General features: G+C 44.6%; 1 protein-coding gene across 11 annotated transcripts in view; it reads left to right on the top strand.

Moving 5' to 3' along the window:
- PLXNB2 (plexin B2) overlaps window positions 1-26,084 on the top strand; it is a 346,990-nt gene that overhangs the window by 53,178 nt on the left and 267,728 nt on the right. For 4 of the 11 annotated variants that reach the window (XM_075928258.1, XM_014573394.3, XM_075928302.1 and 1 more), the window contains exon 2: window positions 20,981-21,159. The exons of the other annotated variants lie outside the window; for them this stretch is intronic. The gene's annotated coding sequence lies outside the window, so the exon portion shown is untranslated. The remainder of the gene's footprint in view (window positions 1-20,980; window positions 21,160-26,084) is intronic. 11 annotated transcript variants of the gene reach the window in all.

The raw sequence follows: 26,084 nt of genomic DNA, 5'->3' as shown, positions 1-26,084 counted from the left end.
GAGGGTTTCAGTGTGAAAAGGAGGGGACTGTCAGGGAAAAGAGGAAGGGCAGGGGTGTGGGGTCTGATCAGGAGGGAGGCTGCAGGAGTGGGCTGGGAGTGGCTAGATTGGGCCCACGAGGCTCAGGGTTTCCCCGAGTGGGTGGGAGGTGAGGTGCAGGAAGGGGTGGGGGATAAAGATATGGGGTTTGGGCAAGAAGCAGAGGTGGCAATTCAGTGTCTGGGTTTAGGGAAGGGGCCCGAGCAGAAGGGGGCTAGTGGGGATGCAGGGTCTGAGCAGGTTGAGGGTGCCAGTGCTTGTTTTGATCAGGCCCACAAGATTCAGGGTTCCCCCTCGTTCAGGTAGGGTCCATGAGGGGACTGGGAGAGAGGGTGTGGGGTCTGGACAGGAGGGGGTAGGAGATCGAGGTGCCTGCTTGGTGCATCCTCCGGGCCAATGGGAGCAATGAGAGCGGGGGGCAGTGCCTGCAGGGAGCGCTTCCTTGCATTATGCAGAGGTGCTTCCTCCTCCTTACCAGGCAGAGCCTGTGAAAGGCAGAAGGAAGGAAACCCTGAGCTGTGCCAGCCTGATCAAGGCAAGCCACAGCTGAATCCAGTCTGAGGGCTGTTGGTTCCCCATTCCTGATCTATGTGCTGTGTTCAGCCCAAAATTTGAGCTGAGTGCTGGTGGTGTTTAGATTGGTCAATAGTATTTAGTTTTCAGAAGTAAATGTCACTATTCAGGTTCTTGCTTCTCTTCCTTTGCGGTTCATGATTCATGCTGTTTAACTGGGAGACAGAAGAGAGGAATTTGAAATGAAAAACTGATCTGGAAGTGCTGCCTTTTGAAAAATCTTGTACAGGTTGAACCTCTATAGTTTGGCATTCTCTGGTCTGTCATGCGGTCTGGCATGATTTTAGTTTGCTGAATAGCTTCTTATTGTGCATGGGGCCAAATTTCCTATTCTCTTCCTCCCCCCCCCCCCCTTTTCCTGTCCACATCTGTGTCAGCTGTAGTCTGGGACTACAGTGGGGTGGCTGGGGAGCCTGGGGCTTGGGCCAGGAGTGGAGTCCCAGAGGCAGTGTGAAGGGCCCTGGACGGCAGCTGAGGGGATGACAGCCAGGACCTGAGGCTTGCGGCTCAGACCCTTGGGCTGGCATTGGAGCCCCCAGACTCTGATTGATCTCCTGTGGTCCAGAATATTCTCTGGTTCAGTACTGGTCAGTTCCTGAGGATGCTGGACAAGTGAGGTTCAACCTGGGTCAATTCTATCTATCAAATGATTGTCGTCTTACGTCCTTCAACATGTTCATTTTTCCAGTATTGGACATATGATGTGAGCTGGTTTAAAGCCCATGCAAGTTCTTCCATGATGCACAGTTCTTCCAGGAGCTGGCAGGTCAAGAGGGGTTATGTGGTTTGTGTGTCGTCATAGTGAAAGGCGTCTGTGCTGTTGTAGTAGCCCCACATCTGTATATTGAAATTTGGCCAGCTTTTATTCAGATCCAACTTAAACACTTCCACATTGACCAAATTCTTGTCTGTACCTGCAGGAAGCCATTCAGCAACATTGCTGTGCATTTTCACATCCTTGTCAAGTGTTTTGAGCTGTGTGCACCGAGTTTCCATTCATGTAGCTGTCGGTGATCTGTCTTTTGCAAGTTGAATTGCTGGTGGGGAGCTTTTCTGCTATTTCAGGTGGCTAATTGGTGCGGTATAGATATCTGGTGTATTAAACTTGTCACAATCGTGCCATTTTGCTTGTGACCGCTCTCCTGATATCTGGTGGTGCAAGTTCAGCAGGCACATAAAGACTAGTCACATTTGTTGGTTTTAGACATCTTGTCCTGTAGCAGCAGCTGTCATTCAGTGCAGTCCAGAGTCCACTTCTTTGCCTGAGCTGAGCTTACCTTCATCAGTCATAAATAATTACAAGAAGCTCCCACGGTAGTTTGGCACCACAAAGCAACTCTCTCTTCTCCCTCCAGCCCCACCCAGACCTGCCTAGTGTAAGTGCAGGGCAATCAGCCCTTTTATGTACAGGTAAAAGAAGACTGAAAGAGATGAGGGTTTTGGGAGCTCTGACCACATCTGCTGAGGAGGGGAAGCTGTGAGCTAGCACTCCTCCCCCAAGCGGGAAAGAAGGAAGCTGCTTTTCCATATTCTAATCTCCGCTTTCAGCTGACAAAGGTCCTTTGTGGGTGGTTTGCGTTCTCCAGCATGGTTTTATTGCTGCATTTTATTTCACTTTAGCCTAATCCCTCTCCAGTTCCATAGAGAGGCAATAGTTATTCCTGTTAGTGTTTAAACAGTCAATGCCACATGTTCCTTTGTTTTAAATCTAGTGCAGGTGATTGCAATACCATCTCCCTCCTTTCAATTTTCCTAAATTGTGCCTGCTATAATTCAGACCTAAAATCACTCAGTCTGATTGTACCATGGGTTTTAGATAATCTGTGAAAGAACTTCTCAGTTTAGATCCTATTCTTCTAATGAGAGAAAATAAAGTTGTCTTAGAGCTAAACAAGAATTCTGTCACATAATACAAGCACAAGCAGGAAGTAGGACTCACTGCACTATACAACAAGGAGTTTCATCGTTCATTAGCTCTTGCCATCTTGAAGTAAATGCTGTGTTGCCAAGCAAAATCACTTTTAGTGTTAAGGTACCTGAATTTTTTTTCTAAAGCCTATTTCAAGGAAGAAAAGAGGAAACATTTTCTACCAAAAGTGAGTTCAGCTTTAGGAAATACGCATTTGCATGTTGTTTTTCATGATCAAAGAAACTTTAATATTCTCAGTGAGATGAATTCCTCCAGCATTTCACAGTGCACTTATATGGTTAATGTCTGATTGCTGTTTATATTTGTAGCTTATATAATAGACACTAACAATGGTGTCCTTCATGATCACAGCAACATAGGAAATACTTGCTGTGCAGTATACACAGATGAGCATCCTGGCTAAACCTCTGAGGCTATGAATGAGGAGTTCCTGAATTCCATCCCCTTGCTGACTCAGCATGCAGCTTTACTCATAACTCAAGTGCTTTCTCCTTTAGAAGACGAGGCAGATTGTTCACTTTTCTGCCTCACAAGGTTATTGTGAAAAGTAATTGTACTTTGAAAAGAGATAGAGGTGCTGACTGGTCATGAGCAACATACAAAGCAAGAGTTGCTTCTGGGTGGTGCTCACCAGCCATTCATTGTGCTCGTGTATTGCCAAAGCCTTAAAACCTGGAAGTTATAAAAAAAAATTGAGACCAGCTAGATTTCTAACCTATGAGGAGTTTGTGACAAATCCTGCTCTTTCTTATTACCACTAATATGCAGCATGCGTAGGTGAAGTAAGAATTAAACCCCAACAGCACAAAAGCTCAGTAAAGAATCCTTTTGCTGTTTCCTTTTAAAGGAAAGAATTGGGTGAGATGATGCTACCTGGCAGCTGCTCCTTTTTCCCATCACCTGCTCACGTATCCTGCAGGAAAGCACTTGTGTTAATCCTTTCCCTGTGTGCTACATGTGATCTTTCTGAACTTCCAGCAGTTTTTCAGCTTGACATGCCTCCTCCCTCGCACGCCTGCATGTTTCTGAATTTAAAACCTAGCACATTCTAGGTGACTTAGTGGTTTCAGCCTGGTCTTAATTAAGTAACAATAGGATCCAGCAAGAAAGCTGCCCACTTCACTGAAGGAGGGAAAAGAGACACTTCTCTTTTCTTGCCTCTCCATGAACAGTGCTGAATTACGGAAGTGGTTAGTGAAGGGCTCTGCTTTTGAATCCTCAGACATAGGGGAACTATTGCGGCACAAGGTGTTTGATTCCTTCAGTGATATGCTTTCTCTTGCTGCCCAGAAATCAGAGTGCTGTCTGTGTATATTCTTGCAATGCTGATGTAGGGTAGAGAAGTCCCCCTTTTTTTAGAGATGTGGGACGAGATTTGCACATTTCTTGAAACCTGTGGCAGAGCTAATAGAACCCTGATTTCCTGAGCACCAGTCCCATGCCTTATCCACAGTGCCAACCTTCAACTTGCAGTGGGTATTGTGGAGGGAGGGTGAGGAGATAACAGCATAGATAGAAGATAAAGGGCAAAAGAAGAAAACTCAGGAAGAGATGCCATTGTGGTAGGCACTGTACAACCACATAAGCGGGCAGTGCCTATTACAGTTTGTATGCTCTGGGATTTGTCCCAAGACCTTCCTTTTTTCAGGCTGTCTCTGGGTTTCACCACCTTCAGTTAATCCACCTTTCTCTTGGCATCTCTCCACTTTACTGCCCTGTTTGCATTAATCTGATGTCTCGCTGGTGCTGCCTTCAGCTTCCTGCCATGACTTTTTTAGGCGAGACCTTGTAGGAGACTGAACTGTCAAACCCCACAGACAGCTGTCGTCTTGTTGTTGTTGTTGTGCTTTCCTCATCTTCCACATTTCAAAATTTCACTATGTGCGCTGTTGAATCTAAACAGCCTGTCTTTGCATGCACTTGCAAAGCAATGGGAATTCTCTGAGGAAACAAAAGTACCTAGGGTGTGCTTTGATCAAAGGTCAGTCCTGTTTAACATCTTCATGAACTCATCTGCCCTCTCTCTGCTGTTTATTTGTACCTCTGAATCCCTGACTCCATTCATCTGAAGTGGGTTGTGCCCACAAGAGCACATGATACTACTTCCATGTCTGTAAGGTGTGGCAGGACCATTCTTTTTTTGTCTTCATGAACTTAATTGCTTTTTAATAGTATTTAGACTATTAGACTCTTGTGGGGAGTCATACAGCTCCACAGTGCATGGAGCGTTGTTGTCCCCCTGCCTTGGAGCTGGACCTGCTGCTCTGGCTCCTTCCTTGCTGGCCCCAGCATGGAGCTGCTCTAGCAGGGTGGGGTGGGGGAAGGAGGCCTTCCCTGCTGGCCCTGGCACAGAGCTCTTGCTTGCCTCAGCTCTATGCCAGGGCCAGCAGGGAAGGACCTCCCTTCTCTGGCTATGGCTGCTCTGTGCCAGAGTAACTTCTGACCTCCAGCAGCTCCGGAGCTTGGGGAGAAGCATCTCCTCCTGCTGTGGCCATGAGCATCTGTGTGGAGCTTAATGGGAAGTAAGGATGTTAAGTATCGGGTAATTGGCTAATCGAATAGTCAGTGCATTTTGCATTGAGACTCTGATTAGTCGATAGGGCGCCTCCGCCTTTGAAGTATAACACCAGCCCTAGGGAGCAGGGTGGAAGTGCGGCATCTCGGTGGAGGCATCCCCTCACTCATACCCACCCAATTCAAGACCCCCTCTACTACCTCACTCATACCCCACACACCCGTATGCCTCACATACCCCCTCCACTAACACTGCCGCACCCTCACCCTGCTCCTGCTCCTGTTCCTGCACCTTCCCCTGGCCTGATAACCTGCCCACAACCTGCTTTCTTCTTGGCCCCACACCCTGCCACCAGCCTTTTTCTGCACCCTCCCTTGCTCCTGCACCTCCCCCCTTGGCCAGACACCCTATACACCACCAGCTTGCTCCTGCCCCCTTCCTCTGGACAGACCTTGTAACCTCACCCCCTCTTGACCCCCCCATCACTATCTCTCACATTGAACCCCTCACTCTTGGCCTCACCCCAGCCTTGGGGGGGGGGGGGGGCTACAAAATCCGTTAATCCTGGAACTACAGAAGAGTTAATCTGGCCTGAGACCTTGAACCTCAGTCCTACTTACCTCCTCTCCCACCATGGGCTGGATCATCAGGAGAATGAGGTGTTTCAGTTAGAGACCATATCCGTGAGGGTTGGGGGTTTGGGGAGTGGCTTTTTTTTTTACTTGTGTGGTCCCCAGCTAATTATTCTGTGGGTCAGTAGCCTCTGACCCAAAAATGGTTCCCCATTCTGCCATACAGCAAACCCATTCTTTCTCTCTCTGAGGCTATACATCTAGATTGCAAGCCTCTTTCGAAAAAGAGTGTCTAGACTACAATCAGTACTTTCAGAAAAACAAGCTGCTTTTTCGAAACAGAGCACCCAGGCTGTCTGGATGCTCTCTTTTGAAAAAGCACAGTTTGTATTACATAGCGCCTTTTTTCGAAAGAGCACTTTAAAAAGAAAAGGCATTCTTCCTCATAAAATGAGGTTTTCCGTGGTCAAAAAACCTGCCACATTCTTTCGATTTACTGTCGACAGAATGTGGCAGCAGTCTAGATGCAGATAAAAGATTTTTCGGAAAAAAAGGCCACTTTATTTATCTATTTATTTTTTTATTTTTTTAAATCCTTGTAGTTTAGACACACCCTGAGTGACACTACATGAGACAGTGAACCACACCTAGCAGGTATGTGGGTTACACAGCCACAGAGATTCCTTCTGAATCTTCAGTCACTCTGTAGTGTTCTGCTAAACTTGTATTCTCTCTTCTAGATTTTGTGCTACTTTTCACTGTTTGATCCTTTTCCATGAGGAGGAGGAGGAGTGTCAATAAATTTTGAGTGAAGACTCCACTGGAGAAATGGGGACTCTTAATTCTGTTGGTGGTACTACTAATAAAGACTGTGATATTAACAGGAATAACTGTCCATGTGGCATCCTGTTATAATGTCCAGACAAATGTATTAGTGATATCATTAACATATTTGCTGTATCCTATCTTTCCAATTTAGTAAGTAATATACTATCATTGAGACGCACAGGGATATATCTACACTTCTTACCTTTTGTGTAGCAAAATTGCTAAAACCTCTACTTTGGAGCATATGAGCAAAACCTGAAGTCTGGTATGCAACCAACAGCATACGGTATTGATCCTTATCTGCTGCATATTAGTGCATTACAAATGATAGAGCAGCTGTAAGCCTATGCTCAAGGGCCCAATAATGTTAGAGAGGTCTATAAAATCAATTATACTAGAAATTATTCCCAGATAAACTTCATTAAACCAGATTTAAGATTGTAAACACATGAGTTTATTCTGTGCAAGTGTGTATGAAGAGATGGACTCAGTTATAAGTAAAAATTGAAATCCAGGAAATTGAAAGATGTAATTGAACTTGAATTCCCCCCCTTTCCTCTTCGGCCACATGTATAGCAACGTAGGGGTCAGGAAGTCCAAATCACATTATCTCTCTAGTATCAATCGTGGCCCATTTTTGTGGTTTGCAGAGTTGTACTTTCCTATTTAAAAAAAAAAAATCTGTGGCTGTATGAAAGACACTCAAATAGGGGAAATTATACAGAGAAATGGGCTATTCACCAAGCATTGTCAAGTGCACTGCATCAGGAAGATGAAAGATTTTTCTTCTTACTGTTTCAATTACCTTTGGTATTACTAAAGTCATACAGAAGTGGCAGTTTTTAAAGGGGACAGAGTTCTTCTCAGGGCACAACAGCATCACTATTTGATTTTTACTCAATAGTAGTAGTGACGACAATTTAGAAAAGTGAAGAACACGAAGAATAATTGGCCATTTTTGGTCTTGTTTTGGGCCTCACCCTTGCTGGAAGTTCCTATCTGCCATTCACAGGAGGTGTGATCATCAAGGAGGAGTCCCTGCAGCAGCAGCAACCGTTGCCTCAACCCGTTGCCTTTAAAGAGAGGCTTTTCTAACCACTGCTCCAGTGAAGGTTCACAACTCTCAGGGCAGATAAGGCCAGGCAATAGCGAGGGTAGCAGAGTAGCTTAGTTGCCCAGGCCAATGAGCCTTCTCTCTGCTCCTGTTGAACTAGGCTCTACAACCTGTAACTGGTTCAGTGGCTCATATAATCTGTGCAGGAGACACCGAACATGGATTCTCCCCTCTCTGCCCGTGTTTTAAATGTCATTTTTGTTCTCAAAGCTGAAGAAAATTACGAGCTGTGACATCAGTTTTCTTGACCTTTTTTCCCTCTTCTAACAAATATTTGTGTGTGTGTGTGTGCGCTTTCAAATGATCAGTTATACAGGTGGTGTTTAATTCGCAGAAGCCATCTCTACTCTAGATTGGCTCTACCACACAGCATAGATGGACTCCTTCCTGCTACAGTGCTGACTTGAGGAACGAACATAAAACTGAAAAAGTCATTTCATGGTTGCTCATAAAGAGTCTTCAGTGTATTTGAATCGGTTTTTGGCTGTTATCCCCTTGCATGGTGCTGCATAACTTTGACATCGGTGATAATGTTAAAGGATGGTAATGGTGAATAAATTAATCAAATCAGGTTGCAAATTGCTACACTCTGATTTTGTTTACAAAGACTCATAATGTGCTTAAGAAATCTGACAGATTCAGTACAGAAAGGAAAGAGATGCCATGACATCTCTTTCATAAAGTATAATATTTATATAATAATATAGATTGCCTATCTCCTAGAACTGGAAGGGACCTTGAAAGGTCATCAAGTCCAGTCCCCTGCCTTCTCAGCAGGACCAAGTACCATCCCTGATGAATTTTTGCCCCAAATCCCTAAGTGGCCTCTGCAAGGATTGAATTCACAACCCTGGGTTTAGCAGGTCAATGCTCAAACCACTGAGCTATCCCTCCCCCCTAAGCTTTTAAGCTACCTAAGGTGATGTGGTTTTGCATTTTAATGACGGTAAAGAAATTCTTACTTTGTACTCTGATCGTGGCATTTTCTCATCCACTGTTGCTTTAGAACTGAAAATAGAATGTCTGAAGCTTCAGCAGCTGCAGCAGGAGAAACTTGCATTTCAAAAATGAGTTAAATTCTCTATAAAAAATTAGAGTTCCTTTAAACATTGATAGCTCCTGCAATCTATTTGAAAGAGTCTGTGCATTTGTGTGTGTCTGTCTGTGCATCTGTCTTTTCAAGAACTCTTCCTAAACAGTAAGAGCCAGGGTCACCAAATTGGCTATGCAGCTTTCTCTTATAAGGTAAAGCAAGGGCAGTGTTTGGTTGTGCCAAAAAATGGGATATGCCTAGAGTGGGATTGCTTCTCATAAAACCATACAGAAAAGAGACAATCACCAGGCAGGTGAAAGGGGCTGGCTGAGGCGCTGCCCTCCCATCCAAGACTGCCGCAATCCCAAGTCTCCCACCTTTAGAGAGGGCCAGAGGGACTGAAGCTTCCTCTTTCCTCACCCCCCATTCGTACGGGACATTGCTGGCTGTTCCCCTTTGTAAGGGAGCGAGGGGAAAGTGCACAGAGAGGGCTAGGGTGGTCCTCTCTCCCTCAGCCAGTCTTAAACAATGAACCCCTCATCCCCAGCTGCACCCCAGCACAATGATTTAAATGAAGAAAAACAAAAATTGCGGGAAGGAGCTGAGCATCTCCGGGTAAATCTTCTAGTAATGAATAAAGCCTACAGCTATCCAACAGGAGTGGAAACGGTGAGCTAATTGAGGAACCAACAAGCCTTTGGATGAGTTAAAGAATAAAATAAAAGATCAACCTGTATTTATTACCATAGGTAGCACCACTATAGTTGGAGCCCGTCACCATGTTGATTCTGAACTCCTATCCCCTGTTTATTTGGTCAAGTTGAAACTTGGCATATTGAGTTGTGCTACAGAAGGTCAAAATTGCTGTGTAGACTTTAAATAAACCAGCCATTAAGAGGCTTTTAAAAAGCCAATACTGATGTATTTTTGCTCATAACTCATACTCTTTGCATTAAAAAAAAAAATTGGCCAGTAGTCAGTGCATAACATGCTCTGTTTGCCTTTGGGATGAAGAATGCAAATGGTCAGGGTGGTGATGAGGCAGCTTGCGTGTATTAACTGTCATGTAAGGCATCTGTGTTGGATTCTGATCTTGATTTCATGCTCCCCAGGCTTGCAAAGGCCGTGAGTGCTGCAAAGTTGGCATATTTAGCATCTGGAGTGGAAGAAGGTGACATTTGCTTCATGCTGCCTCAAAAGGAACTTGAACTGACCTAATTCTTAAAAAAAAGCATATGAGTGTGCATGCTCCCGAGGTGAAAAAAGACAAGAAAACTCTTTCTCTCTCAGCCTTCTTTCCTATATTGCTTTTCTTGCCTCTTTCCTAACACTTCACAAGCGATTAGGAATGAGGCTCGCTGTACAGAATGGACAGCACTTCGACTAGCTACTACACAGGTCAGATTGAAACTACTCATGTTTTCAGAGATATCTAGCTTCCCCTGACCATGCTCAGATGCTTCCCTAGAGTTTGGAGAATGCCCTTCCTGATTAAAGGTTTGTCTAAAATAGGGATGTAGGCATGTGAAAGTGTAACAGTACACAGTTAACCAATGGGCCCAGGATCATCCATTAACATGCATGGTTACACGCAGCTTCCCCCCATTGCTCCCTTTGTGTCAGTGGCAGCAGTGTGGGGGTGGGCAGGTGGGAGCCAGTGCTCACAGGGAGCCATCTTTTAAGATTTTAAGTCCTCCCACCAACCCACCCAACCCTGTGCTGATACAGAGGCTGTAGCGCGGGCAGGGGGTGCAGATGGGAGATGTGTATCAGCTCTTGTGGAGCCATCTCCACGTAGACAGAAGATGTATACCAGCTCCCGCAGAGGGTTCAGGAGCTGGTGCTTATGGGGAGCCAATTTAAAAGCTGGTTCCCCCTGCTGACTCTCTGCGTACAATGGTTTCTGGTGGTTACATGTTTGCTTAAACACATTTTAACGTCCCCAGTCTAAACCTATTGTTCAGGGATTCCTGAAAAAAGTGTTTATATAGCCAAAAAGTGGTGCTGTGCTGATTCTTCCCTATCCCTGGCCACTTGTGTTGGCTGGAGCCACACATGCATTCCTGCTTCCTGGATTCAGGCTGGGATGTGACCAGGCATAAGTGGAAAGTGCAGCAAGAAATCTCAGTGACAGGACTGACAGGCAGCGGTTAAAAACCAAACTGGCAAATAACCACGAGAGAATTTCATAGCTTTGAGGATGAAGAGAACCACAGGGGACAGCGGCACGAAAACAAATAAATGCTAAATGTGTCCAGCATGTGTAGTAATTACTCAAGAAAATTCCATAAGGACTTCTCCTGGCTTTTCTTACTGTGCATACACCAATCCTAGAGATATACCATATTTATTCAGTACATCACAGTATCTTCAAGTGCTTGCTGATGCTTGCTTCTGAGAAATCTTGCCTTCGTCTTTCTCCTCAGGTCCTATATAAAGGCTTGATGTCTTTTTTTCACTTGCAAAACTTAGAGGGAGTGGGGGGAGAAAATTCTGTTCACACATGATTGTTTCCAAATGTCTCTCTTTTCACTGTTGGGATAGCCAGCAGCAACACTTGTGAAGTAACTGAACTGGAAAAACATTCTGGGTCTTGGCATGCAAATGATTAGGCTGACATCTCATTTTGCATGTTGAATCAGTCAGAGAATGAGCCTTATAAATGAATGCAGGGATTTCCCATATAATTACTAGCAATTTCGTATTTTGAATAGTTGTGACTTATTTAAAAATTTATTATCTGGGTTTGAAAAATCTCTTGTCTTGGGCAAGTGGGAAATTTAAATCATCAACTTTTGGAGAGTCAGTTTTCATTTAAAACAAATTTTAAAAAATCCTTCATCTTTATGGTTGTGAAGCAGTTGTTCCAAATCTTAATGCTGCATAGAGTAGACTGCAGATATGCCCTCTCCTTGAGCCTGAAGCTAACGACAATCACTTTGTTGCTGCTCACAGCCAGGAGCAGAAAGATGAAATCATAAAGCTGATCAATTTGACTGCTTGGGTGTGAAACCCTGCCTGCAGTAGTGAAACTGGCAAGAACCTGTCAGTTACATGCTGCTGCTATGTGCAAAAGCCAAGAGAGGCAGCAGCCAGAGGGAGGAAGTGGAAGAGGAGCTATTGGCTGGACAAGAAGACTCTTGGGGGAGGGGGACTCAGAGGTTCAGGAAGGGGAAAAAGTAGCAAAGATTCTTCCCACTTGAGGCAGGCTGTGTGGAGGTGATGGAGTAATGGAAACCAGAAACCATCTATCCTCAAGATAGTCAGAGGCTGGGAAGCAAAAGAAATGGAGGAGGGATGGATGTTGAGACTTTCTTAGGCACCAGTTACAAAGGTAACTTAGAGTGGCTAGGGATGATGTCTCCAAGTGGGGCTTGGGACAGCAACCTGATAGAAATCCTAAGCACTTTCATGGTAGTTGTTGGCAGGGCAACTGGTTTGCCTACAAGCATATTGCCCTTGATCTTGTTGGTGAAACCACTTTTACACATTGTCCTGTCTGTAACTGTCTTATTAATTATTTTAAATGATGCCTACTAAGACCCTGTTTTATTATTAGATGGGTGCTAATAATGGGATTACAGATATGGAAACCATATGTAGACTGGATGATCCCTCCATTAATGATATCAAGTACTTTGAATTGGCAGAGGGGCTGTCTTGTCTTGCACCATGCAGTGCTGATACACTGAGGGTATGTATCAGTGTAGCTCTGTAAGTATGGTTGCACTGGTATGAAAACCTACTCCTGAGTAAACTCAGGAGTAAACTGAGTAACACTAAGGCAGGGGTCAGCCACCTTTCGGAAGTGGAGTGCTGAGATTTAACTTATTCTTCTGTATGAACAGGTCTGAGTCACGGTGATACTTTTTAAAGTCAATAATAGTCCTACTTCCAGCAGCTTCATTAATAAATAAATATGCAGATCTTACTGTTTAGTGCAGTGGTCCCCAACCTTTCATGGCTGCTGGGTGTCCGGGGGCGGGTCTGCTCACATGCCGGGCGTCCGGGGCTGGCACCATGCATGTGCCTCATGCTGGGGGCGGGGCCAGCCCAGATGTTTTGGTGGGCGCACATAAATGCCCTGGCGGGCGCCACGGCACCCACAGGCACCGCGTTGGGGACCACTGGTTTAGTGTGATCCTTGGCCTTGCTTTGCCTTGCTGAATTCTCCTTTCTCAGGCTCATATTTTGATACTTTAGGCAGCACACAAGCCTCTGAGTATTCAGTCAGACACTTCAAACTGTCTGCTGCCTCTGCCTCACCAAGGCCAGCACCTGCCTCTCCCGTCTTTCCCCCGTCCACCCCATGCAGTCACACACGTGCTGCCCCTGTTCCCAGCTGGTTGTTGGATTGTCTCTGCCCCACTACCGTAGCTCCATTACTTTGTGGGGCTGCTCCCAGCTGCTGAACCAGCATACACAGGCTGCCCTTGTCTCCAGCATTCCCAGAGAAGCAGGAACATGGCTCAAGTCCTGATCATGACCGCCCAGTAACAGCCTCTCCACCCCCAATCTTGGCCACGTTACTGAAGGAACAGCCCACGTGGCCCGAGCCCCGGCCAGCAGAGCTTGCCCAGCTGAGCCCCCATGCACTCAGCAGCTCACCTGCTTCAACTGGCTCACTGCTGCTTCCACTGGATCTCTTCTATAATGGAGTTGGGCGGATGGAGAAGGGGGAGAGCACCAACCGCTGGCTGACACACGGCCCAATCAGCAACCTCCTCCTTGCCTCCCAGAGCTGGTTCTGTGGCTGTGCACTAACCACAAGGCTCAAGTGGCAGTGCAGGCTCTTGCTGTGTGGGGGAGGCAGGGTAGGGCTGAGCTCCCACCCCACACGCCAGTAAAAATCGGTTTGCATGCTGGGGGTTGATGACCAGGGCTCACCGCACTAAGGTAAAGCACAGTGGTGCATGCCGCTTGTTACACAGCGGAGTGTGCTATTGTAGCTACACTTAAAAAAAGAAAACACCCAACCCAGTGCCCTTAAATTGTCACAAATTAGTAACTTTCAAAGTTGAGTGTAAAAGTTTGATTCCATCCTCCATCACATTTGTGCTAAAGTACTGCAACATCCAAATAAAATCTCTAATTGTTGGAGACAGCTCCAACAATTTTTTGGCACAGCAAAGTAGGTAAAATATGGAAATTCTAGGCTTAGGCGGTCAAGTCAGGAAAAATTCACACGTAAGTTGGACGTGTTTATATTAATATAATTGTAGAAATGTTTTTCAAATATTTGTTCTGTCAGTCAGAAAGATAGAAACCTACAAGGATAATTTCTGCCAAGAAGTATCAGACAGAGTAATCTAGGGAATTAACACACAGATTGTGATCTTGAACTCTAGTAACGTGTTAAATAACAAACACATTTTAGTGAGGAGGATGGCCCAGATTATATCCTTACTATTACAGAGTTCAGTAGGTTTGCTGGACTTCTCTGAAGAGAACTCAAGCCTTAAGCAGTTGGAGAGTCTCGGTGGGCGCAGCAGCAGTCCCTCTAAAACAGAGGTTCTCAAACTTTTTGGGCTCCGGAGCCCTTTACATGCATGTAAATTTATGCGGAGCCCCAGCAGTCCACTTATTGTGTATGTTGTATCTATCGATGTTTCTAGTTTGTCAACCTCGCGGAGCCCCTGGAGATGTCTCATGGAAAGGAACACAGTTTGAGAAACACCTCTCTAAAACAAAGTGGAATGGTGATGAGTATTATAAATGATGACACTGATCGATATGTATATTTGCACCTCTGTATGTGATTACATACACTATAAGGATGGTGGCACAAGTTATAACAAAAATACTACAAGGTTTTCTCTTAGTTTCAACAGGCCCATTTTAAAGGCTTATTTTAAAAAAAGAGAGAAACTTTAAAAACAACAAATGGTCTGATATCACTTTATAGACTAACAAAACATGAAGATGGTTGTATGAGCTTTTGTGGGCACAGCCCACTTCTTCAGATGACTGGAGTTTTGAGATTAGAATGTGTAGACCCAAAATAAATAGGAAAAAAAATGGAAGGTGGCGAGAAACAAGGAGAAGAGGGTATGAAAATATCAAAGGGAAAACGAAATAGGCTGAACTGATAATCTATAAGCACCTAAAGATTGGATAGTTAAAAGAAGCAGATAAGGATCATAGGATAGCAATTAGAGAGGAAGGGAAATGCTTGATGCTTAAAATCTAGGAAAACTGCTAATAAGCTGAACTGTCATAGTTCCTGAAAGGAAAGTGTGACATTGGCCTTTAAAACCAGAAGATTTCTTTGGAAAGTAGATTATATTTTCCACATCAACTGCAACTTTTCCTTTTGCAAATAATTGTTTTTAGATGGCGACTTACAATCCAATAGTTGTGGTAGGCTTCTTCTGTGAAGCAAAATTAAAAGGAGTTTTCTTCCCAAATTAAATTGAAGCCAAGAGAGCAATATTTTAATTAATGGGGGAAAAAAATTAAAGCTGCCTTTTTAATTGTCACATGGTGGCTTTCTTTTGTGATCAGCTTTATATTCTGTATTGTAATAACAATGCTTGTCTTTATTTAGTAATCAAAGCCATACACACAAAGGTCCCTGATACACATGTAGTAGTCTTTCAACATACCCGTGTATGGTACTAGAATCAAAGCTGTTAGCTGAAATAATTTTTGTGTAACAAGTGGCTGGCTGGCTGGCTTGTTAAAAGTAGCTGACTTAATCTGTCTTTCATGCTATACATTTAAATGCAAACATCTCATTGTTTACAGGGGCTTTGGAGGTAATATACTGTACACCAGCTACATTTTTAATAGATGGATTTTGCAAAAGGTAATCTCTCATGCAGATAACACTGGATTCAGTGTCCAATGCCCCTTTCCTTTTCCCATGCCAGGATACAAATCCTGGTCTTGCATAGTTTAAAGTAGGGAGGTGAGTACCCCCTTCGCTCCCCCCAACACACACCAAAAGAATCTTCTGATTTCTTGTAGAAGTTATTGTAGTCTGCTCCAATGCATGCTCAGATCGCCTATTGAAGTTGGGGAGTTGAAATAAAAATCAAATGTAGGGACGTGAAAGTATAATCGTGGGCTCATCAGTTAACATTCATGGTTATACACAGGCTCCCTGCACACATCAGCTCCTGGAGAGCTGCCTGCTACCCCACACTGCTGCCTCTATATCAGTGGCAACAATGCTGGAAGGGGAAAGGTGAGAGCTGGTACGCGCAGCAAACTGGCTTAAAAGCCTGCTCCCCATGTGCACTAGCTCCTGCTGAGCTTCCTGCGGCACTGCATATAATCACTGAAAATTTCAGTGGTTACACGGTTACTTAACTACATGCATTTTAACAACCCAAGTATTTTATCTTACCGTTTTGTCAGCTGCTGTTTGCTTTGAAGTATTTGTAGGGAAGACAGTGTGTGGTGGAGCTTGACGGTAAATGTGGCTTTTTTAAACAGTGACATTCAGGCGTGTTTGTGCATTTGTATCACGGCTGCTGCCCTTATCCAGTCTTCATAACTGGAAAATTAGAATAAGGCCTAATCTACACTGAAAAATTATAGTATGTTTCTCAGGAGTGTGAAAACCTGTTTATAGGCTTTGTGTTTGTAGGCTCAATATTGCATCTTTCCTTTGGAACATAAGAATGACCAAACTGGGTCAGACCAAAGGTCCATTTGCCCAGTATCCTGCCTTCTGACAGTGGCCAATGCCAGGTGCCCCAGAGGGAATGAATAGTACAGTTAATCACCGAGTGATTCCCTCCCCTGTCACCCGTTCCCAGCCTCTGACAGAGGGTAGGAATAGCCATTGATGGACCTAGCCTCCATGAATCAGACCTAATCTCCATGAATTCCATTGAATTGACTGCTAGAGTCAAGATAAGTTTTCAGTGGATTCCGAGGAGAAACACTCTTCTAATGAATCACCATTATCAGGGTTCGACAAATTATACAATCTGCTCGCCCATGGCGAGTAGATTGTAACCCGGAAGAGCCGGGTTCGGGCGATCTGCGCATGTGCAGAACGATCTGCGCACGCGCAGATCGCCAGACAGCGTGGCTGGTGACCAGCGTTGCGAGCGGTTCAGCGAGCCCTGACCATTATCATTACCAGGGCTCGACAAATAATGCAATCTACTTGCCCGTGCTGAGTGATTACAACCCGGAAGAACCGGCTTTGCATGCACAGATCATCGGACAGCGTGGCTGGCGAGCAGGGCTCACCGCAGTTTGGCGAGCTCTGATCATTACCGTTTTTACATGAATATTCCATTTCGGTTTTAATCAAATGGTCTGGCTTGAATCTGCTTATATAATGATATCATAGCCTGAGGAAGTCTGGCTGCCTCGTTGTTCCTTGTATGTCAGAATATATCAGAATGGTCTTTTGCCATTGTTTCTTTGCATTTCCTTCATACAGAGACTAATAGGCCTTGTCTACAGTACCCATAGGCCATTGTCCCATGTGATTCAGCATCATTTATGTGAATTAACATAGTGGAAGTTGATGTACTTAGGTCTGCTTACAGTGGAATCTTCATAGTGGTAAGTTGACACCTCACACACTTCCATCAACTCTGCCTACTCTTCTTGTTTTAGTGGAGTAACAGAGTTGGTGGGAGAATGCTCGGTGGTTGACTTACCGTGTCTGTATTAGACGTGCTAAATCAACCCCTGCTGAGTTGATCACTGCCCATTGATCCAGCCCATAGTGAAGACATGCACGTAGTCTGCTACGTCTGTATTCTAAAGGCCTCTTCCCAGCCTCTCATGCCTTTCTGCAGAATTGCTGAGTTTCCTATAGGATCTTAACCATGAATCTCATGTGTTTTGTTTGCAGGGGCTTCTGCCAGTGTTGAACATAAATTCAGTTATGTAGCTCCCCTTTGAGACTCAAGATAATGCTTATCCCTCAATTGAGTGTAAAAGGATTGTTCCCTTTTCTCCTTTCTCAATTTGTGTTCCTTTGGAGACTGCTTCTTTCACCTAGAAGAATCAGCCTTGTTTTGGTTAATGTGCTTTGTTTCTATGGGATGAGGGAGAATGCTACCTAATTAGAATCTGTTTTTCCTCCAAAGTATCTTAATGGGAAAATTGTCTCTTCCTATACTTTTAGGTTTTATACCTTAAGTTCTGCTTACCAAGCACTGACATTCTTTAAATTTGTCTGAAATCTATTATTGTAGCTGGTGTCCTCCAAGTCCCTTGACCTGAAGTTTCCTAATTAGGTTTCCATTGCAGAGACTTATCTGGAGGGATTTTTCCCTTGAACTTTAATCACATTTTATGGACGAGTCATACTCAATCTATAATGAAGAAATGTATAGCCCTTGTTACCAGTCAGTGTGAGCTTGACCTTTGCAAGTATCTCTTTCAAATCAGTTTGTGACTGTGATAGTAAACAATTTCTACTTTCTTCCTTTGTCCAGATTCATGTCTGAGTGGTAGTAGTCTGCTGGAAGTTCATTTTCTGTGATTTTCATCTTATTTGCCACCCTTCCAGTCCTAACTTAGGTGAAGTTGCTCTAGGGAAGCTTGTTGCATGTGGGGTTTTTTCCCCCTAGGATGGTTCTGCCAGGGCTGTTGTGCAATGCTTCATTTGCAGGTCTGTTGTCTCCTTTTGCTACCACTCTTTCAAAAATCTGCATATTAGTCTGTGTGGTTGTTCACTTGGAAGTGAGCTGAGCTTATTCCGTGTGTTGGCATGTGTCATTTACCTCACTCTCTATGTAGGTTGGTCACTCTGATATGTGAAGATAATTCAAAATAAGTGTTCCGCTGTCCAAAGTTGTATGTATTACAGGCAGTCCCCGGGTTACGTACAAGATAGGGACTGTAGGTTTGTTCTTAAGTTGAATCTGTATGTAAGTCGGAACTGGCATCCAGATTCAGCCGCTGAATCTGGACACCAGTTCTGACTTACATACAGATTCAACTTAAGAACCCCAGGCGTCCCCAAGTCAGCTGCTGCTGAAACTGATCAGCAGCTGATTCCAGGAAGCCCGGGGCAGAGCAACTCTGCCTCGGGCTTCCTGTAGTCAGCCGCTGGTCAGTTTCAGCAGCGGCTAACTTGGGGACGCCTGGGGCAGAGCAGCTTGGGTGCTGCTGGGTTGGTCCAGTAGCGCGGCCGCTCCTCGGCGCTACTGGACCAACCCAGCAGCACCCCAGCTGCTCTGCCCCAGGCGTCCTGATTCAGCCACTGCTGAAACTGATCAGCAGCTGAATCAGGACACCTGGGGCAGAGCAGCTGGGGTGCTGCCGGGTTGGTTCAGTAGCGCCAAGCAGCGGTGCTGTGGGACCAACCGGCAGCGCCCCACCTGCTCTACCACAGGCCCCGGGCTTTGCTCCACATCTCCCTGGTCTGCTGAGGGGGGCACTAGCTGCGTCCCCCCCAGCAGACCAGAGAGACGCGGAGCAAAGCGGCGGAGGACCCGGGCCGGACCCGCTGCGCTTCCAGATCAGCTGGAAGCGCCGGGTCTGGCCGGGTCCAAGCGCCGCTTTGCTCCCCGTCTCCCTGGTCTGCTGGCTCCCGCAGCAGACCAGGGAGACGGGGAGCAGCTTTTCTCGCCCCGGAGGAGGCAGACGGTGGGACCAGGCGTCCCGCCGCTCCAGTCCTCCGGGGCAAGAAAATCCCCGTTCGTATCTGCGGATCCGATATAAGTAGGATCCGCGTAACTCGGGGACTGCCTGTACTTCATTTAACATGTGAAGAGACAAGTTTGTGACATCATATGGCACAAGGCAAAAGCAATCTTTTTTCTTTTTTTAATATGGAATGCCAGTAAAAGCTACTTCAAATAACGTCTGAGTTTCTTCACTGTGAGTGGGAAATTGTGTAGATTATAAACCCTGAGAAGCTTTTGATACTTAATATCATGATTAGAGGGTGTGAAAGTCTGCTTGATGGTTTGGCCAATTGAAACTACTTGAACATCACAGCTGCATGACTTAAGGTAGAGCTCAACAGCTGTGTTTTCTAGCATTAAGGACTCAGTGTTTGATCAGAAAATGTAATTTACTTTCTATCATAACTATCTCATTTGCTGTTACATTTTGTGCTAATCAATGTTTTTGGAGAGAGGGGAGTGGTTGAGGGAATATGTCTTTGCTAACTGAATTCCAAATTGGAACTTCTGGATACGATTGAACATGGAGGCATTTTTGTGTTTGCGGCATAATAGGATACATTGTCCATGTAGAGAGATTGAAAAGGGTTTCTTAAAAAGTTACCTGTAGCAGCCATATTCTGTTCGCTTTCAGCACACTTTGTAGCAATGGTGGGAAGCTTGCAGCCGGAGGGCCGAATGAGGCCTGCAAGATGTTTTGTTTGCCATTGCTTATGCACAGGGTTGCTAGATTCTTCTGGTTTCCATCAGTGTCATTTTTTTTTTCATACCATTACTGAAGCGATATGCACATAAAGCAAGGGCACGTGAAGTGAGGTGTGGGCTGATTACAGTCAATGTTGTGTGCAAAAGCCAGGCACTCGCTCCCTCTGCCTCCAGTCAACGCACTGCTGTGGTTCAGTTGTCACACCCTGCAAATTCTAGGTACTCAAACACAGCAAAATTACCCTATCCTAGAAGACCGTCTTGATTATAACAGTCTTCCAACCCACTGAGATGGAGGGCCACTCATGCAGCCCACTCACTAGCTTAGGTTTCCTATTGAAGCTTTATACTGGTTGAACCGCTCTAGTCTTGCAACCTCCGTAGTCCAGCATGATTTAGTTAACCAGATGTCTAGTTTCCATGGGTGTGGGCATAACATTTATTTACAGCCACTAGTCCTGGCCCTCAGTGTTCTATGTGATTATTTAGAAGACATTTAGTGGTAAATTAGAACTAAGAACCCTGTGAGCATTGGAAATGTTGATAATGCTTCTAGACAACATTGACTTCCTATGGTTTGACAAATTGACTGGTTCTGAATCAGTCAAGTCCCAAAGGTGCTGGACTAAAGAGGTGGTCTTGTCTTTGAGTACAGAGTATGTGTATATTTCCATAAAGTCAGCATATGCGCTATATAAGTGAAGGTGATATTTGGGTGCCACATAGTGACTTCTTAGGCTATGTCTACACTGGCAGATGCATATTGCTGACAGATACAGTGCTGTTCACTGAGTACAGAAGCAAAAATTCTATTGGGTGTCCATGCTGCTATGAGCTGCCAGCACATTAACATGACCGCTCTCGTGGCACTTTCAACGCCGTTCAAAGTGGTGATTCTGAGCAACTATCCCACAGATCACTTTTCCTCTTCTGCTACAGATGTTTGTGGGGAGGTGCATGGCATCCTGGGCCTGTCCCAATGCCCCATGGTGCATTGCTTCACATCCTAGCAACCCTTGTGCTTCTGTCCGCAGTTGACTTTCCTTGTGCTTCTCATTAAGGTGGAGTATTGGCAGCTACAGGAGCGTGATTGGCGACTGATTTATTGTCTGAACAAGACTCAAATTGGCTCCTACTGGATTTATTACTGCCCCTTTGATCTGGCTAGTAATGAAGACAAGACTTTAGATGCTAGTTCCCAAAGAGCTCTGCTGTTGAACTGAATCCATATATACTTATGGTAAGTCTTCCAGTAACATACTACACCCCCCCAGTTTGGGACTGGGGTACTTGAAAGACTGTCTCTTGCTGATCTTAATCCCCAGGCAGATTCAGACAGGATGGGAGGCTTTGCTCCATCTTCCTCCACTTAGGGAGATAAGGCTGATATCTATGTAGAGAAGGACCCTCTCAGCTTTTGCTCCCAAGCTATGGAATTCCTTTTCCTGGGACATTTGCCTGGTGACAACATTGGCATTCTTTAGGTGCTAGCCTAGAGCCACCTTTTTTTACCTATGCTTTTATTGGTGTCTGTGTTTGTGTGGCCCCTCCTCTTGGTGTGTCTTGGTAGGTTTTATGTCCCCCTCTTGGGGTCTTTTATTCTACTTTTTTATATTTTGTATTTTTTAAAAAAATGTTAATCACCTTGAATATTTTAAATAGAGAGGCGATGTAAAACTGTTTTAAAATAAAATAAATAAAAATATAGTTTACCATCTGGGAAAAAACAAGACATGCATAGGTCATACACAGTTGATTATGGATCAACCCCTCTCCTTCAGTTTTCCATTAGAATCCTTGGTTTGCCTAAAAGGATGCAGTGTGTTTGAAAAGGCTTCATTTATGTCTTTGTCATCCGTCTGGTTGTACTAGCTCTGGCAGACCATTTTCCATCATGTGGGTGGCTAGGCAAGCACAACAATGTTGTACCCATACTATTATCGGAAGCTGTTTTTCATTCCTCTTCTCAGTATGTAGATAGAAGTTGCAATAGTCTATGAAACATAGCTTTCTATTTTTTGTATTGTTTTTATGTTGCATGTTTGTTTATAGTGTACTCAAAGAATAATCTCTCTCTGTATCTGTCTCTTTCTCTCTATTATTCAAGATCACTTCAAACAGGCAGAACAGGGATTTCTTTATTCCAGGATAATAGTGTACCCAGCCAGCTGTAGTCTCCCACCTCCCAAAAGGCCAAACCCTACCGCTCCTGTGAGATTTTCATGGAAAGAGAGATGGTTCTGCAAAACGCTTTGTATTGATAGCACTTCATGTTTTCTCCAAACTTCTCTTTTGTGAGGATCTTTGATATTAATTACTTCCAGAGTGTCCTCTCAGAACTAAAGTGTTGCAAAATATGGAAAGGATCTTAGGGTTTAATTTATGCTAGTAGGAACCAGCAGAAATACGAGAAGTATCCATTAGCTACACAGTCTTATTTTTTTAGATGCCTAGATACTAGGGATGTCAGTATAGACGACTACATGATTAACTGATAAGCCTGGACTTACCTGTTAATTCTGTTGACAACACACAAACACCCCTCCACACTGCCTCTGTATCATCAGCAAGGGGGAGAGAAGGGAGCTTGTGATGGTGAGGACCTGACTTTTAAGCAGACCCTGCACAAGCACTGGATCCTGTGGAGCTGCTTGCCCTTTGTTCCCACCCCCTCGCACTTCTCACCCCTCTCCCCCCCTCTGTTTCCCCAGGGAGCAGGCAGGAAGTCAGCTTTCAAGCCAGATGCTTGCACATATTGGCTCCCATGGAACCACCCCCCTTCCCCCACTGCTGCCTTTCTATGAGAGAGGCATCAGCACAGGGATGAGGGAAGGCAGGAGCTGATGCTCATGGGGTACCCACAGCTTTTACATGTGTGGAACCTGCTGATACGTGTGGGGAAGCACAGAGGCATGGAGGGGGTAGGAGTCAGCTTGAAAGCCAGCTCCCCATGAGCATGGTGTCTGCCTGCCCCCCTTCTTCCACCACGCTGCTGCCTTGGAGCAGCCTCTGTTCACGGCAGGCCCGGCTCCCCTTATGGACTGGTTCCCACCTGCTGTCCCATGCTGCTGCCTCAGATACAGAGGCAGCAGAACAGGATGTCAGGGGAATCCTCAGGAGTGGAGCCAGGAGCACACTGGCTTCTGACCTCACACCCACAGACTATCAAATACTTGTGTAATGGCTAAAATTTGATGCGGGTACATAATTATTCAATTACACACTATCTAACAGCTCTTCTAGATACTTTATTTTCTCCAAGTTCCCTGTTAAGCAGGAAGATTTCTAATGGTCATTTTCTAACCAAGAGCTGACCTCAAGTTTATCAAGTTGATGTCAGATAAATAGCTTCTATTCTGACAAATAACATTTAAATATACCCATAGTTAGAGGACTGGTTTTTGAGTTCTAGCCAGACAGGAGACAACTTATATCTTGAAATGTGACCAGCTCACTGTGTGACTTTTCTTTTAATCAATGAAACATTTCAGCTCCTCTTCATATAATATTTATGCTTTGCAAGGTAATGTTGGATTGAACTAGGGCAGCTATTCCATTCTGAAAGGAGAGGTTTGGAAATGGTGTAAAACTATCTATACTTGCTACAGACTTGGGTTATAAGCAGAATTATGATGTCTGTTATATTGTTGATGCCGATGGCAGGAGGCACCTTTGTTACTACCTTGCCAGCTTTAGTAAGAGCCTTCTGAAATGGAGGCAGGAAGCAACAGGCTTTGAAGACAAGGCTGTTCTCTAACCTTCAGAGACCTACCTTTTTAAAATGGAGCCATTCCTGATGCTCCTGCCTGATTGTTCTAATATTTTGGACCTCGTTTATCCCTATTCACCGCACTCCCTTGTTTATCCCTATCCACTGTGTATACAGTGGGAGTGCAGTTTCCTTTCAATAACCACTTTGACTGGGATTCCAGGTTAGAATCTCTGTTGAGAACTGTTTATTTTGTCACTATTTATCACTTAGTACAGTTTACAGCACCCGAGACAAATGAGCCCTTCAGAGGGATATATATTTTGCAGCTGTGTATTGAAGTTATCTGTAAGGATTCTCACTGAAATATATTTCAAATAAAGCAGCACGTTATATAGTTTTGTGTGTGCATGTGCATTCTGTATCAAACTTGCAGTTGAATTTTTCTCAGCTTTAGTCAAATATAAATTAATATTCTTAGAAGAAGTCTCTCTTCCTTTTAATTTTGTTATTTTAAATACTAAGAAGGAATGTGTGCAGAAAAAGACGTTGAGATCACTGGAAACTTCAAACATGAAAGTCAGAGAATGATTGTCTTGTATTAATGGGGGTGGGTTGAGAGAGGAAGAATCTTTATTCCCAGCTGGAGGGGAAATAGGACTGGTTTAAAACAAAACAAAAAAGCCCTTTGACACGTTTGTTAGCCCTAGAACAGTCTAGTCTTTTGGGGTTTTGTTAAATGAATTAAAATCAATTTCTCTGCTCCAAACACTGAATTAACAAGCATAAATTAAGGGTAATAGGATTGAGTGTCAAGGTTTCTCACTGGGCTAGTGCTTTTTAAAATAAATTCCACCTTGGTTAATGCCGAACAAATATTTCACTGAAGAAGTAATTTAAAAATGAACATCTCTTTGCTCATGGAAAGTTGGGACATATAGTTCAAATATTCCATATAATTTCTGCACAGCAGAGGGCCCTTCATTTTGTCTTGACAATATGACTAGATTCTGAGGCTTTGTCTACATTTGTAAAATTAAAGTGCAGTGAAAGTGTATCCATGGCAAGAGTTCTGGGAGAGAGCTCTCAACACATTGTTGTTTGTTGTTTTAAGCTACTCCCCTTGTGGAGGGGTTTACCAGTGCTGAGAGCTACCCACCAAACACCAGGAACCCATTTACACTGAACTTGCTGTGCGGAAAGTGGTGTGTATTTTTTCACACCTCTGAGTGAGAGAGTTGGAGGGTAGTAGGCTTCTTATTTGAAGAGCTCTGTTTAAAGAACATGATGAGAGATGGATGTGAGGTTTTTGCCTTGCAAATTAAAATGTTCAGATATTTGAACTTTGTAAATGTAGTTGTTTTTCAGACTTGTCATACTTTCCACTCAGTGAGGACCAAGGCCTTTGCTACACATTGGAAGAAACCGGTCATTTACAAGCAGTGATATTTATGATTCCATATACATGTTTTTAATTGTGCGTATTTCATGCAGAACGCTGCAGATTGAAATAGACACACATATCACAGTGTTTGAACATCAAATAAATGTTCAAACACTGTGACGAGAGACGGTGTTCTTCAGTTTTATGGATTTCAATTTTTTGATGACACCTGGAAACCAGTTGCAGCATGGAATGCTAGCTGAATGTAATCCAATAAGTAGAATTGGTAACCTTGGCTGACCTTATATTATCCAGATTGAAGGCTGTCTAGCCAAGCACAGACCTCATGAAAGATACTAATATAACAGTTGCAAATGTATATGATCTTCTAGGAACAAACATGACAGCAGTGTCCCATTTCAATGTTTATTTCTTTGTTTTCGTATTTGGTGATCCATAACAAATAGATGGACCATGTTTCAATACATGTTGGCCCTCCCTGGTCCGGCATCCTCAGGGCCTGACTGGACCTGGATGAGGGATTTTGCTAGACCAGAGAGGTGATTTCTGGCCCTCCTGCTGTCGGCCCTAACCCCTGCAATGCCTCCACACCGGGCTTCCCCAGGAAGCCAAGCTGAGCTGTGTGGCTGGGCGTCTGTGTGTCTCATCTAGGGGCAGATGACTGTTTTTCGGGGCCCCGGGGCAGTATAACTCCGCGGGGCCCCCCCTTTGCCACGGCACATGCACGGGGCTTTTTTAAGCGCGGGGCCCGGGGCGGCCGCCCCGTTCGCCCTGCCCTATATCCGCCCTTGCCCCCATCCACAGCCCAGCTGGGCCACATGCTGGGCTCTTCGCCCTCCCTGCAGCACACGAGGATCCTTCCCCACCCCCCCGCAGTGCCCACTTGCCAGACCAGAGTCCTGATTTTTAGTGGTGCATCCTGTACTGTAGGGCAAAATGCCATGTTCATATTTGAAATCCAATAAAGATTGATTATTTTTACTGGATGTAAAGTTAACATTCATTTTTATAGTCCAAATTGGCTTCGTTTACAATGCATTGGTACTTCTAG

The sequence above is a fragment of the Pelodiscus sinensis genome, chromosome 1 (genome assembly GCF_049634645.1).
Source record: "Pelodiscus sinensis isolate JC-2024 chromosome 1, ASM4963464v1, whole genome shotgun sequence".
Classification (NCBI taxonomy): Eukaryota; Metazoa; Chordata; order Testudines; family Trionychidae; genus Pelodiscus; species Pelodiscus sinensis.
This window is presented reverse-complemented; position numbering and strand designations above follow the sequence as displayed.